The sequence below is a fragment of the Adiantum capillus-veneris genome, chromosome 8 (assembly GCF_014529385.1).
Source record: "Adiantum capillus-veneris isolate H3 chromosome 8, ASM1452938v2, whole genome shotgun sequence".
Classification (NCBI taxonomy): domain Eukaryota; kingdom Viridiplantae; phylum Streptophyta; class Polypodiopsida; order Polypodiales; family Pteridaceae; genus Adiantum; species Adiantum capillus-veneris.
The window spans coordinates 99,263,055-99,279,584 of NC_140938.1; the positions used below are offsets into that span (position 1 = coordinate 99,263,055).

Sequence of the window (16,530 nt, forward strand, 5' to 3'; positions counted from 1 at the left end):
AAGTGGCTTTAAATGCTCGTCTCTCTAGTTGTTTGTCTTTAGAGAGAGAGAGAGAGAGAGAGAGAGAGAGAGAGAGAGAGAGAGAGAGAGAGAGAGAGATGGTTCTGTGGTTTTCAACAGCAAGCATGTATTTTGGTGAGAGATGTCGGCACTTTCAGCTTCACGCTGGATGTAGGGCTCAATGGCGCGATCCAGATCACAGGCTCTTGAGAGGTACATCGTGCATGCGCCTGCCAAACGAATGCCCTCCCTCTTTCTTTCTCACCAATCGTGGCACGTCTCCTTGGTGACCTCGGCTATCCGAGGAGCGCATGCTCTAGCCTTTAAGGAGGGTTCCCACCCCATCCAACTGCTGCAGGTGGGCGGCCTCTTAGGGAGTGAAGCGGCCGGCGAAGCCTTGCAAGGTGGAGGAGTGGTAGTAAGTGGGGGGCCTTCATGGGTGCCAACTATTGTACGTAGCAAGTGTGAGTGCGCAAAGGTGGTGCATGTGCAGAGAGTGAGAAGGGGAGAGAGAGAGTACACAGTGTTTGGGGTGGAGCTCCCAAATCTCACTATATGAGCACAATGTGAGAATGAGTGAGAGCTCCTTATTCTTTGTATGTATAAAGAATAAGAAGATGAATGTGGGCGGTCGCGGACACTAGCTGATGGACACAAGCAAAACACGGTGAGGCACACCGCCTTTACCTAACATTGTCCCACTAAAGGCTGTGTGCCGACAAGTGGCGAGAAGACTAGCCTACATCTAGTGTATACAAGAGGTGAGAGAATATGGCTCTCAACCTATGCCCACTGGTTCACTCCAAACATGCTCTAGTGTAGATACAACATGCAGGTATCGAGTGACAACTTGCATGGCTCCACAATGCACAATGCCAATGTTAGTCATCGCATGGCTGACAACTCCCACTGCAAATGCACCAACCACATAAGCAAGATCAGGTCTCAAGACCAAAAGGTCAGACATGAGAGACCCGAAAACCAACGAAACGTGCACTATGTGTGCCAACCTATCCCTGTCAGCAACCTTAGTGCCATATGCATCCTCATCAGGAACCACTTGACTATGCATCACCATGTTAGCATTGTCTGGCAAAGGCATATCTATTGAGAATGACTGCAAAACCAAAAAATCGGCACCACTGCAACTACACACAGTTGTCTAAAGGACACTGTCATCTTCAAATGTATCAAATGCATCATAGAACAATGCATCAGTCTCTGGCTCAACTAATGTCACCTCAATTGATGACTAACCAAGCTGTGCATCCCCAAAAATACCATTGTCTGTGTAAACGTCACCACAAGACAAATGCACAACCTGCTCTCCATGCAACACATCTGCAAAAGAGACACACCTCATCCCTCGCTCCAAATATGGTTGTAAATACATAGAGACTACACCGCCTCGTGTGTCAGAAATATACAAAGGGTATACCAAACCACTCCTAGCACCTCTGGCTATCACCAGGGATCCCCTATGCATGTGAAATGACCACTTTCCAAGAAATACACAATGTCCACTACTCTGCAACAACTGACGCACTGAAATGAGACTCTGATTGAGTCCTGGCACATAACGTACATCTCGTAGCGTAAGCAATGCACCACTAGGTAAAGACATGCATACATCTCCAACACTTTCTATGTCATATACTGAACCATCAGCAAACTGCACACAACCAAGTCTTCCACTAGAGAGAGAGAAAAACAAATCCCGATGTGGCGTCGCGTGAAAAAGTGCATGCTCGTCTAGTAGAAAACGCGTAGACAATGTGCTATCCTAAGACACAAAGTAGTATGAAGGCAAGCTAAACTCAAAAGTGACATGCCCGTCACTTGCAAACTCTCTAGCATATGTCCTCATAGTAGCACCATGCATCTGCCTCTTTCGTTGCCTCATATGCCTGATGCAACGATGCCTAATATGTCCATCGTGGCCACAGTGCCAACATGTCAGTCACGATCGTGAATGAGAACCACCTCTAACCTGAAGTGTCTCCATATCCATGCCAAAATTATGGCAAACAATGCTCGAGATCACAAGACTCTCCCACCCAAGAGGAAACCACTGTCTCAAGCAAAGAAGAATACACAACACCTCACTTCTACGAGAGTGGATACAAGAACACTAAACTGTGTCCAAATTGACAAAACCTGTCACCTGTCAAAGTGGGAATATATCGACTACTATACGATTAGAGAGAAAAATGCGAATACGCATAAACCATGGCGAGAATCTGGGAAAAATCCGATAGATTTTCCTCTGAAAACTGAACAAAAACTCAAAAAATCTCACCAAATACGCATGACAATAGACACTATCTCAGTAGCAAGATCCACAAATGGTTTACATGCAATGCCAAAAGCCTGGCAAACTGGCTCACTCCTGATTGAGTAGCTCTATGGACGTATACCTCTCCAAAAACACTGCAAAACTATAAACCTGCTACCTGTAATCTATGGCTAGCTCAAACTGTATCCGCATAATGCATGCATAGCTTGAAACTGCACAAAACCGTACTAGAAAAGCTCTCTGAAATGCCCACACAATCAAACTGTATCCGCATAATGCATGCATAACTATAAACCTGCTACCTGTAATCTATGGCTAGCTCAAACTGTATCCGCATAATGCATGCATAGCTTGAAACTGCACAAAACCGTACTAGAAAAGCTCTCTGAAATGCGCATGAAACCGCATCCGAATGAAAGTCACATCCCAAAGTATCACTTGCATACGCAAAAACAAGGTGAATTCTATCTCAAATAGCACCATAGTGTGCCATACATAGCCAAAGATGCAAACCGCATCACTCTCTACACTGTAGGAATCAAACTACAAAACCTCGATATGTCAAGATTGTTGACAGGTTGCTGCAAAAAATTCAGCACTCAGAATTTCAAAATTCTGATACAACTAGCACGCCCGGAAAATGCCAAAACCCCAGGGTAGACGCCTGGATCACATGTATCCGAGTCCGAGTGTGAGAGATATGCCAAAAACCTTCGTTTTCGATCCAAAAATGCAGCATAAACTTGTTGTTGTTGCCCTTGATATAATTTGGAGCAGAATTTCAGAAAATGGACATCACCATTGCGTCCGGAATGTGCCAAAATCCCAACCCAAACTCCAGGATCATATCCATCCAACTCCGTGTGTGTGATGGAGATATGCAAAAAAACATTTTTTCGGGAGCCAAAAACATAAAAAACGAGCTGCAACACTTCTTGTCCCTGCTCTTTCTCTGTAAAATTCAGCAATGTCTTGCTACACAAGCTCTACACAAGTTGAATATACATGCTTAGCTGAAATCTGACACCGTTGAGCTGTATCTACCTTCCCCCCGAGCTCGAACCTCCATAGCTGAGCTCCGTCACTTCCATCTCGTCGAGAAGCCCCGAGCTCGAACCTCCATAGCTGAGCTCCATCACTTCCATCTCGTCGGGAAGCCGTCGCACGTGCATCGCCAAAGCTCTGATACCAATTATGAGTGCGCAAATGCAGCGCGTGTGCGGAGAGTGAGAAGGGGGGAGAGAGAGAGTACACAGTCTGTGGGGTGGAGCTCCTAAATCTCACTGTATGAGTACAATGTGAGAATGAGTGAGAGCTCCTTATTCTTTATACATACAAAGAATAAGGAGATGAATGTGGGCGGTCGGACACTAGCCAACGGACACGGGCAAAGCACGTTGAGGCACACCGCCTTTACCTAACAACAAGAGCGAGATGGGAGGCTCTTGATAGCAGTTTTTTTCTAACACTGCTTAGGGCCTTGGTTGGGGTTGATCACTTATTACTCTGAGACACCATTTTACACTTCGATAAATGGCTACCTATAGGACAGTGAATGCTAGAGCCCTATGCTAATGGTACAAACGATTTTAGAACATTACATGATATGCACTCGGGCGTCATGTTTGATAGGTTGAAAAAGTACGCTTTGAAGAATTCCGAAGACTATAGATGTAAATGTATTCCAAGTGGATAATAGAGGTGGAAAGTGCTAGAACAGCATATGCGAGGTTCCCTTAGCTTGTCACAAGCACCAATGTGGAATGGTTTCATCGACACTTGCGACAAGCTGGGGGCATTGTTTTTGTTTCATGATTGAAATTGGCTCAAAGTTCGGTTCCATGCAATTAGTCATCAGGGGATTTGAGTTTGGTTGTGGGGTTAGTTTGCAACAATGAAAAACCCTCTTGTACTTCTGCAATTTTCTCTTAGTAATAAGGAATGTCTAAAGGGACTTGCTCGATTATTTCATTGCTCAGGAATACTCGCTCGCCAATTTGTATAACCCGTTGCAACAAATGAAACATATATAATTTCTAATGATTACAATTTTGAAAGAAGATTTTATTTTCAATAATTGAGTAAATTTACATTCAATTTAGAAAAAAGATGACTAAAAGTTAATGTTATAAAAAAGTAGTCCAACTGTGTGAGTTAAAGACTCTAACACAAGTGTGGACACTAAACACAGAACACTAGATGTTTATGCCACACAAAAGTAGTCTATTAGACTATGAAAAGTGTATGTTACGCACTAATAGCCGAATTGTGTGAGCTAATATCTCTAACACAAGAGTGGTCACTATTATTTAATTGATTAAAAAAAAAAATAATCAATATGTTCACTGTTGAAGTGTGAGAAAATCTCTAACACAACGCAATAGTCAAACCATTAACCATCACATCTTGTAAAAAGCCTTATGTAATAGTTACAAAGAATAAGTAGAGAGTATATCTTTACTCACCTATTGCAAGTACCAGACAATGATGAAAAGAGAAGCAAAGCTTCAACTTAGCACTCACTATTTGGTAGTATTGTTTAGGTGATTTGGATACGTAGAACGTTAAGCGTAAACAATATTGCAAACAAAATATCAACATTGATACATTTGTAGATGACAAGAAAGTTTAACTCAATTCTTCACTCTTCAAATGTGGCAATGTGTATACTTTATTTATACTATAGTTTAGCTTTGTCTTTAGCGTGTAAAGTAAAGTATATCGAATAGCAACATTCTAGATATGTTTGTTTATTTTACCTGCTTTTGAAGTGTGAATATTCTCATACACAACATGAAGTGACAAACTCCTCGCCGTTTTTGAAGTGGGAGAAACAAACCTCTACACATGATGAGTGGGATTGTACACTCCCTATCTCTCTAGAGTGTGGTTGATTGTTCTACAAAATCACAAGACAAAGCTCTAATGTCCTATCTTTTCTAAGAGTGTGACTATGTCAACAAAACCTCGGATAGTTCTACGTACCTACAAACTAATTTTGTGTGCGAGGTGAATCTCTAGCACAACAGGAATTAGCAAAAAAAAGTCAAAAATAAAACTTTTAAAAAAATATTATACCTACTTGCTCTCCCTCTGATGTGATGACAAGCTGACAAGGACTGCATTGTGCCCTTTTGATCAAAGAGGTGTATGTATTGCGGTTCTTCCATCAAAGATTTCTTTGATTGAAGATTTCCTTCGATTATATGTTTTACTGTGTATTTAAAAAAACATTGTATAATCCAACTAATACATATAACTTTTATTATATGCTCATATAAATGCAACCTAGACTAAGAGCCACTCAAAATTTTGTACAAACTCCCAAGAAGAAAGCTCTAGATAAGAAGGAACCGGTCCATTAGCTGACAATATTTGACTGGTACATTGGCTGACAATATTTGACTGGTCGATGCTTATTGATAATTTTGGTATACACCAAAATTCAGGAAAAGGGGAAAGAAATGTAGATGGTGGGAACAATTGCTTATGATGTGGATGTAGTGGTAACTTCTAGAGGTAGTTATTGTGGACAATTACTATGGTAATTGGTACAATGTATAAGCCGTCAAAAGTCCAATCAAGAAGCTATAAATAGGGCTCACTACTTCATTTTAGGACCCAAACATCCCTAGGACTACATCCAGATATTCCTAGAATCCCTAGAGATTTGTATCTTACTTTGGAGCTCTTTATGCTCTTCTAATCCCACCTAAGTTTAGAGTATACTTCACTTCCTAATTGTACTTGTATTTGCTGATCTGAATATACTTTCAAATTTAAACCTCTAGTTCTAGTGTCTATTCTCATTTCCATATCCAGTGTTTACTGTCATTTCTAGTTCCAATCTTGTATTTCATTTCCAATCTTGACTGATCTCAAGTGCTAATTGACCTAGAATAACTCTAACTACCAAACCTACAATAGCTATCTAAAAATGTCCAGCTCATTCCATATGCTGATACATAGAGCACTTCTCCCAAGCATACCAATTTCTATCCGCTTTATTGTGGGTAGAAATTATTTTCTAAACACAGTCTCAAAGGCTGTCCAAGGTTTTGGTATGATGCACTTCTCCTTGAGAATCCACAATTTGTAGGCCTTGCCTTTGTAGTGTCAGAGTTGTTTGTAGTTCCTTGAGTCTTGACTGCATTTGGAGTGTGTCTAAGATTGTGAATCCCATCCCATTTTCTCAGGAATGTATTCATAGTATTTTTGTTATGCTCCCTTTCCTCTCCCCTAAAAATCAATGGCTTGCTATTTTTTAACAAGTCATCCACCTCTTTATGAGAGAGAAGATGCAATCCCTCTAGGTTGGAGCCTTGCTCCTATAAACCAAGTGTGCCCTTGCCAGGATCAAGGGATGCAAAAACAAAATTCTTCTCATTAACTTGGCCCTTGATTGATTGTTGCATAAATTGCACAAAAATCAAAAGTTTTGGTGACATTCTCTTTCAGCTTTGCAAAATTAGACTCTAAAACAGTCAAGCATGTTTGTAGTGCTCTAAACTCTTGGATGTCAAGTAATTCATAGCTATCATTTGACCCCAATTCCATGCCAGTATCCTCCGTGTGAGAGTAGTTGACCGCAAGGTAGCAATAGGTGGAGCTTGTGTAGGATTTTCAAAATCAAATATATGCTACATGTCAATATCCAAATCCATAGCTATTTGTGCTATGCTAGAAAGAGAAAAGGTGTACCTTAGAAAAAATCACACTAGAAATAGCCTAGGATTTTAATCATGGCTGTCAAAGACCACCAACAACCAAGCCATTCTAGATAAGTAGAAGAGTTCATTCAAAATAGCAAGACAAATTCAATTTGAAAAAAGATTTGCACTCTAAGGGTGTTTCTTGGCTTTGAAAAATCTTTCAAAAATCTTTAAAAGTAACTTTCCAAAAGTGCTTCAATTTTTGTGGAACCGTGTCTTTAATGTTTGGAAGAAAGTTTTGATAGATCCACCAAAAAATCCTTGAAATCAAGTTGTCGAACCCATGCAAGCCTTGCTAGAGAATCTACAAAATTTTCAAAACGTGCAAGAAAGCGTACCACCTTGCTGATTAATACCCATATAGATGAAGAAGTCCCAAAAGGTTTCTTAAGCTTCAGATTGGAAACTTGGACTCACGGGGTGTGGGACATGCACTCCTAAGAAATTGAAATTGGCTAAGACTATGTACCTTAGAGAGATTGTGTGAAAAAATCTCACCAATTTGGCCATGGCATCATGAGTAAGAGAAAAAGACTTGCGATCTTTGGCAAGCAAGGCCTCCCTCTTGTTACAAGAAGTGGCTAGCAAGCTGCAAAAAACCTATAGAGAGAGAAATCACACAATTTGGTGCAAATCTTCTACATCCTCATCCACAGCCCAAGAGGAGGTGTTTCCCATGATGCATGTTCGAGAGGGCCTTCCTCTTTGTCTCCATGATGTGCATGAGCATGCAAGTCTAGAGAGATACCACACCTGCCTTAGTAAAATTAGCACTATCTCTAATACCACAATGAGTCTAAATTCTCCACTATCCACCTAGCCTTAGACTCATATAGGCACCCTCAAGTCACGTTTAGACTATTTTCAAACTAGCTCATGGCATGTGGCCCTTGCCTTGACATGTATGCATATGCAGATACAAAGTGGGCTAGTAACAACTTGTAGGTGGCACATAATGCATTTATAAGTTTACAAGGATTTTGGAGATATTCACATAAAGACACTTGCTCAAGATAGATAATTTGCAAGGCTTTTGGAAATTTATGTACACCATATGTGGATTTGTCTATTTGTGGTGTTTTTTTATGAGATGTTTAAGATTTTACTCAAATTTCAAGGAATTTTTTTTTATTTCTTGCATGATTCTTGCCATGCTTTGTGTGTATCTATAGATTACTTTCTGATGGTTTAGTAATCAAGTATAATGTATGAAACCTCATGGATAAATGTGGATGTCTCATGTACATGTGTTTGATTGCTTTCCACCTTTCTAGGTCAAAACTAGCTCTATGTGCTAGAGGGGTGAAGTGCATATATGGTGCATCACTTATGTATGATTGGATATTGTCAAAATTGGATTTTGATATCATGTTTAATTTTTTATTGTACTTATTTTATGCATAAATGATTCAAGTCTTAAGCGCCATGTGTGCAGGCTCAATTTGATTGAAGTGGATATATCAAACTACTTAGTGTGAATATGGTTTATGGTCAAGGGCTCAGATCCCTCATGGATTATGGTTGTGGTTTTGATTGTGGAAGCTGGTGTCTCTCTTGGATATATTTTTTTGGATATGGTTATGCTGTTGAAATTTTTACAATCATGTTATGTACTAAAGTGGTTCCTACAGGGACGGTTGTGCATCACCTTGAGTTGGGTGGAATCTTCACCATGTGATGTGACTGGATTATAGTTTTGGATTGGATCATGAAGTGATTTTGATGGTTTACGGCAGATGTATAAGGGTAGAGACCCTCTACATTTTGATTGCTTGGAAAAGATTGTTTGTGTATATGAAAGATTCTATTGTGTTTGGACTCATGTGCTATGTTTCTAATGGAAGCATTGCTACAAGACTAGGATCACCTACATCGCTTAGCGTAAGGGTACAGACCCTTTGCAGTCTGACTACTTGGAAAAGATTGGTTGTGTATATGGAAGATGCTATTGTGATTTGTTAGAAGCTGGACACACCCCACGTCATCTAACTACTCGGCGGACTATTATTTTTGTAATTATTCATTCATTGAGGAAAACCCGATTTTTCACATTGTACATATTGGGACTTACAGAAGTTTCCAGATTGTATCCCAGTTTTGATAGTTAGATTGAGTAGATGGTTGATTTTGGAACTTTAGGGTTTGAGAAGTTGTAAGGTATATATACCACTTTTTGACCTTAATGAAAAACCTTTTGTCATTTTAAAAACAAGTTTGAAGTCTGTGAGTGAGCGTACTGTGTACGTGAGAGAGAGTGTGAGCTTCGTCTTGACGCTACGTGTGATACGGTGGTCGGAATTGAGTGCGGAGAAGTGCAGCGTGTTGCCCCCGACTAGAGCTACGAGCCGATACCAACATTGCGCACGTACGGTCCGGCTTTGGGAGCTCCTTCTACGAGCTTCATCGGTTGTTTAGGTGGGCATACGTTATCTGATTTCACATTGCAACATATACACGCGTTCACATTGAATAGAGCTACCCATTCGGCACTTCAGATCTCGGAAACAAAGACTTGCAGATTTCGGCCAGACATTCTACGTGTTTCTACACCGGGTGTTTTGGGTCGTGATTTTGGTTTATAGACCTTAGGGAGAGCGGCCTATAGGTATTAGTAGGGTCTCCTTCAAGTTCTATGGTGTTTCGAAAGTGTTTGATGGGTGTTCGGCTCTAACAAGCGTTGTAGGAAGATTCCTCTTTTGCACTTTTGAAGACTGTGACTTAGACAATTGGTAGGGACCTCTGTAGGAATTAGTTAGGAGTCGATCGAGTGTAGGTTGATACCTTATGCTTGCTTCCACGTGCCTGCGGGTCGAGATTCGTCTTTAGCTGACATTACTTGTTAGGTGAGTTCTCGCTGTGCTGATGTCCGTCGCGGTGTATCCGTCCAACATTGGCGCCGCTGCCGAGGACAAAAACCTTAGGTAGGTGACCGAGACTAATCCTTGCGGATTGGGATTTTTGGCTTGCCAAGAGTCTCGCTTTACATTTAGACAGGATCAGAGGGTGGAGGACTCTCTAGGTCTTAGAGGGAGTCTAGGAAGCGTGTGTCTGGCCTAGATCCTTCGACTTAGGTATATGAGGTAGACTTAGGTAGTTTCAGGTAAGAGTCGAGTTCTAGAGTAGGAGTTGGAGTGGTAGAAGCGGTGAGAGGAGAGCTTGAGAGTCCAGAGAGGCCAAAAAGCAACCAAAAACACCATTATCACCATTTCTTCATGATAAGGAGTAGAGTAAGTAGGACATTATGATTCAGATCTAGAGCATTTCATGCATGTACACTTGCTTGATAGAATCATTACAAGTTTGTAAAAGACGCAAAAGTGTGGTCGAAAGCCTAATTGAAGTCCAAAAGTTACTGTGAGTGTTTCTGATAGGTCTACAGAGCATCAGGGGCATACCTGTCAGAAAAAATTTTAATTTATCTTACGCGTAGGATGTCTACAGGCCAATCTGGAAGGAATTTTGGGATTTTGAGTTGACCAATGTGTTTAGAAGGTAGGATTTACCCTAATTTCAACTGGAAAGTGGAAATTTGGCCATATCTTGACAGGATAAGGCCAGATAAACTGAAATTGCAAGACATCCTACCCAAATAGTGCCAAAACATTAACTTGAGACCAAAACCATAAGATGGCTGCATGAGTGTGTCTTGCATGATATATTGAGTGATTGAAAGGGGTTTCACCTCATTTAGACAAGAAAATTGGGTTCAAAATGGACTTTAGCACTTTTGACTGACAAAGCAAAAAACAGCTGAAGTTTGGGACTTTTGACATCCAAATCAAAATCTAAGCATACCACTGGGATACTGACATCAAGGGGAAGCTGTGGAACAAATCTGGGGTCAAACATGCCAAAAAGACATCCTACGCGTAGGATGTCTTCTGAGTGATTTGGGACTCCAAAATGAAATCTGAGTATACCAAGGTGATCAGCAACTCAAGGGGAGCTTGAGCCTTTAGTTTGAAGCCATTCTGAAGAAAAAGACATCCTACGCATAGGATGTCTAATGCAAGCAAATAAAGCCAGAATTGGACTTTGAGCATTGTAAGGTGTTATATGGCCTAAGGCAAGCCTGCTAGTCAATTTTGGTCCAATTTGGACTTGATTAGACTGAACAATACCATCAACAGACCGTTGGAATAGATTTCTGACTCATTGACCAGCTTATAGAAGTCCAAATCAAAAAGTAAAAGCAGCTGTAAGCTTAGCACAACAAAGGGAAACAATTGTGCAAAAATCCAAGCAAAATACAGCAAGAGACATCCTACGCGTAGGATGTCTATCGGGGCATACTGCAGAGAAAAATTGACCTGGCCTAAACAGTGAGGTTCCATTTGGCTTAAGGGTTACACAACTTCTTTCAGAAGTGAATTTGGACCTTGGTTGCCCATTTGACAAAGCATAGACTGAATTCAGACTTTTTCGTGTAAATTGGCCAACATCATAGAGATGTACCATTTCAGATTAGCGACCTAATCAAAAACATCTGCAGTGTATAAAATACAGTAGTGGTTGAGATTAGCTCTCCAGTTATACCAATCATTACTAAGATAACCTCTAGCAGATAAATGCTTTGATTCAATTGCCGAAATTAAAACTCTTGTGTACAGGTATATTCAGCAACAAGGCAAGAAGTTTTGCAGGAACTGACCCGTTGCCATGTGAGTGGTTGAATTTGTGCTAAATTGCATTGATAAGTTTGATGAATTTAAGATCAGGCAGATACATTGTTAGAGACCAGAAGGTGGCAGGTGACCAAGGTAGCTTAGTGTCCACCGAAGAGAGTGTAACTCAGGCAAGGCTAGATCCGCTAGCACCGATTATTGAGGAAGGTAGTGATACTGACACTTCGTCAGACAAATCTTTCTTCATGATGGGTAGTCAACAGCCAGGAGGTTTCACCTATGATGGACCTATGCGAGGAGGAAGCACCTCCCAAAATCCTTTGAATGATTCCAGGCTTACGGTGATCTTCTTAGAGGGAACTAACTCAAGAGGAGCCCTAGTCTATTCTGACTATCGAGGCCGCAAGTGCATTTGTATCGAAGAGAGGCCAGCACAAAGATTGGAGATAATCAGCGTGTATGATGATGGAGATAGATTCTGAGATGAAAAGGAGAACCACTATTTAATAGTTAGCAACCCTGAAGATTACAACAGATATGGAGATAACATGGCTAAAGGGAAAATGGTTTTAGAAACTCAAGAGCCGCCACCAAACATTGATCGGCACGGAGCTATTTTTATATACGATAAGAAAACAATCAGGATTCCAACTTATGACGAGAATGTGGAGATCTACAAACACGAGAGCGAGGGTATTGTCTCTTACTTTCACAGCAAAGAACCATACGTAAATGAACTAAGCAAAGACAAGCTTCTTTACTTATTCTCTTATGAAACTGCTACGGGGAAGGGCATAGTTTTTGTTGATAGATACGGGTGAGAATACCAACGTATTCTCCCAGAGGAAGTAGAAAGAGCAACAGGTCCAAGAGCATCAGCATATGCCCCTGAGGAAAAGTCGAGAGCCGTCCACACCCCAAGCAAGTCGACAAATCCATTTTCAGATGAGTATGACACTACCTCACATTCCACCAGACAGCAAGCATTCAACAACCAAGACCAACCAGCAAACCAGCCATCATTGCAGGCATGGCTTCGACAGAGTGCAACACTGGAACTAGACCGAAACCGAGATGGTTATCAAGCCGCACGAGGGCTCAGGGATTTTCAAGAACCCCCACACTATTCAAGGTATCAAGCAGAGAGTCATCCAAAGACACAAGGGTCGACCGAGCTTGGAGGACCACCCATCGAACGAGTTCAAAGAGAAGAACCACCTCCAGCGAGAACCGTTAGAAATTATGGCTTAGGAGCACCGTTGGAAAAGGAACCAGCCTATTACAGAAGGCTTGAGGAGGTGTATAGACTTGGACGGGGTGATCCAATGATGAGGTTTGTAGACCATCGCAGAATTAGACCTTCTCAAGTGCAAAAATGGGTAAACAAGAAATACACAGGAAACAGAGACCCAAGAGATCATGTAGCAGCCTTTGTGCGTGTAATTAGAGCAGAAGAGGTGTTAGACTTTCCTACCCAATTTGCAGGGTTTGGACTAACCCTAGAGGATGATGCTGCAACTTGGTTTGACTCTGTGGAGCGTAGAGACTTTGAGTCGATGGAGGAAGGGTTTGACGAGTTTATTGAGGAAATCTCTGAAAGGGGAATAGCTCATAATACCGTCTCACAAATCCATAAGTTCAAACAAAAAGATGGAGAATCTGTACGGAAGGCAGCCCTAAGACTAAAAAGATATGTTAAGTTCTGTCTTGTTGAAGAACTGCCAACTCAGTCCAGACTTATGCTGATATTCATCCAAGGACTAAGGAATGCAGATCTCCAGAAAGACTTACATATGAAGAGGAGCACGACGTTGAATGAGTTGACCAAGGAGGCTCTTTACCTTGTAGACAATTGTGCGGTCTACAAAGAAGGGGAGTTCAAGGACCTTGATGACGAGTCATCTTCACAGCAAAGTGGGAGCAAGTCTTCCAAAACAACACTGAAAGGAGAAATAGCGGTAAACCAGGAGGAGCACGTAGATGAAGTGCTAAAAAAGATCAACTTGTACGTCAAACCCCAGGCTAAACAGCCCAAGTGGTGTGCTATTGAACAAAAATGGACAAACCATGGGACCGAGGAATGTTACTATAACAAGGGATATGTGAGGGAGAGGCCTTATGCTCCCCAAGCTCCTGTAGCTTCCCCTCAACTTGTACGCCAAACCCCAGGCTAAACAGCCCAAGTGGTGTGCTATTGAACAAAAATGGACAAACCATGGGACCAAGGAATGTTACTATAACAAGGGATATGTGAGGGAGAGGCCTTATGCTCCCCAAGCTCCTGTAGCTTCCCCTCAAGTTCCACCGATGCCTAGATATCAAGCAGGAAACTTACCAGGACCTGTAGGTGTAGAAAGACCACAACCACTTTTGGGGCAACAACCACCCCTACTAGGTTTACGACCAGTTGGTATAAGATACACAACAACGGTAACTGAATCAGAAGAAAAGGCTTTGGTGCCTATGCATGCATATTATGAAGATCCCAATGGATATGCAGCAAACACTGTCTATTATCCATCGGAAGAACCCTCGACACCAGAACCATGGAGCATGATAGGAAATCAGGGACCTCCAACTGCTGCACAGGCCGTAGGAGAAGGAAGATATAGCTTAGATGAACGAACATTGTTGTTCATAGCCAATGGAGGCATGGGCGGACAGAGACAGGCTTACCAGCAACGAGGGACTCAAGAAGCACCTCAACAACCCAAGGGACCCTATAACAAGTGTGGCGGAGACCATTGGCTGAGAGATTGTCCTCATGATTAAATCATTAGAGTCAATGCGTATTGCCCAGAATGTGGAATTACTCATTTGATTCCCGATTGCCCTAAAAACCCGAGCAAAGGAGCAAAAACCACCTTGAACCTGTTGGAAACAGTACCTTCCAGTGGAGGATCGGAAAATGAAACAATCATACCTATTCATGCGGTAACACGAGCACAAGCCCAAAGAAGGACGAACGAACCCATAATAGAAGAACCAAAAACAGATGCCCAAGGTTCAAAAACGAAAAATCAGAGAAGCACTTGGAAAGCGAGAAAGGCGCGTCGGAAAGCCAGGAAAGAACTAGAGCAAACAGCCCTATCCGATGAGTTGAAACATACAAAGAACAGATTGGAGCAGTTAGAAGATCTAGCTAGCTTAAGCTCACACACCACAGCAGCCATAGCACCTAGGGAAATAGCTGAGCCCAAAAGTGCAGGATCAGGAGGATCTGTATTGGCAGACAAGGTAAACGAGGAGCTGGATACGCTTTTAAAAGCTTATGAAGCTTGACTTAAAAAAAACCAAACCCAGGAGCAAAGGTGGATGACTTATCCATATGCAGAAATAGAAAAACAAAGGATGGATATGTGTAAAAAGATGATCGAGACGGCTCAATCATTGATGGAAAACCCATTGGGTAAACCGGCAAATTGTCATGACGCACCAGCTCCAACCCCTATCCAACCAACGTTAGAGAAAAATGAAGAAAAAAAGGAAAGACTCACTAATGATTATGAGTCCAGAGGAGATCCTATCATAGTGCGAAATACCACCGATGAGGCAAATGACGGGGTCCATCCTAAAATATTGGCAAAAATGGGAAAGGACGATAACTGTCTAGATGATCTGTGGAAGCAAATCAGGGAGGCCAACGAGGCTAATAGGATGAGTAACCACATGAATAGCACGAAAAAAGAAAAGAACTTGATCTTACCTCCTATTGAAGAATTCGAGGCAAGATCACAAGTGAACTTTGAGATACATTCACAAGGGGGAGACTAAGGATCTATTAGTTCGGGGCATAGCCAAACAGAATCTTTGAGAACTTTACCCTCTTACCTGGGAGAATATGAAGCTAAGTCGGAAGTGAGAGCAATCCCATCTCAAAGACTTTCTTCTAACAAGGTGATGGATTCACAAGGATTGATTGAGTTGTTATCCACCCCGGTGGCATGCACAATCACGTTAGCAGAACTCCTAAGGTTAAGGCCAAACATGTGGACCACAGTAGGAAAATGCCTAGAAAAATTTGGAGTGAAAGACCCCACCTTGAAGCTACAAGAAGGAATCAAGGAGTTGGACAAGCCTAACCTAAACACGCGGTACCATTGAATAAGGTTGGAGAATATTGCGAGGGAGAAGACGAAAACACGATGCTACCGGTAGAATTCCAAGGAGTAGTTTCCAAAGCTATTCTTGACAGTGGAGCAGGAGTTGCTATCGCCACCAAGGAAATCTGGAAAAAATGGGGAAAACCAGCTTTGAGGGCTACCAAAATGAAGCTGCAGTTGGCAGATGGGTTCATGGAGAAGCCTCTAGGACTCTTAGAAAAAGTAATTGTCACTTCGTGCGGGATCGAGTATGAGCATACATTTGCAATAGTCGATTTCGACAAAAAGAACAATTATGAGATAATCTTGGGACGACCATTCATGCGACAACTGAAGATGGTCCAAGATTGGGGTTATGACCACATATACCTCAGATATGGCGAGACGACAACTAAAATACACCTAAAAGACCATAGTTACAAAGATGTAAACCAAACACCAGTGGAAGAGTTTGATTCGGCTACAATAGCAGGATCAGAACTACCAGCATGGTTAGGGCAACCAAAAGAGCTATGGATGTGCGGAGCTTCACATTGTGGAAGCTTGATAAAAGAGGAATGCGTCTTAGAAAGAGCAATTGAGGACAAGGAGTATATTCCGGAACCTTTCCCTGAAGATGCCTTGGAACCTCTAGAATGGGAACACATACTGGCAACATTAGATGTCTCTACCATTACCGACAGTCCAACAACAAAATTTTGCGATAAGGATGGCTACGACATGCTACCCTATTACATGGTAAGTGTTATACCAGAGAAAGAGACGGTAGAACCTCCAGAACAAGAAGAGTTTTA

At 41.8% G+C, this 16,530-nt stretch overlaps 1 long non-coding RNA gene across 1 annotated transcript in view; it reads left to right on the plus strand.

The window, feature by feature from the left end:
• The window catches only part of LOC147452629 (uncharacterized), a 62,290-nt gene extending 53,085 nt beyond the window's left edge, over positions 1-9,205 (plus strand). The window contains exon 4 of the long non-coding RNA XR_015188911.1: positions 8,444-9,205. This is a non-coding gene — a long non-coding RNA (uncharacterized LOC147452629). The remainder of the gene's footprint in view (positions 1-8,443) is intronic.
• Positions 9,206-16,530: the final 7,325 nt, after the last annotated feature.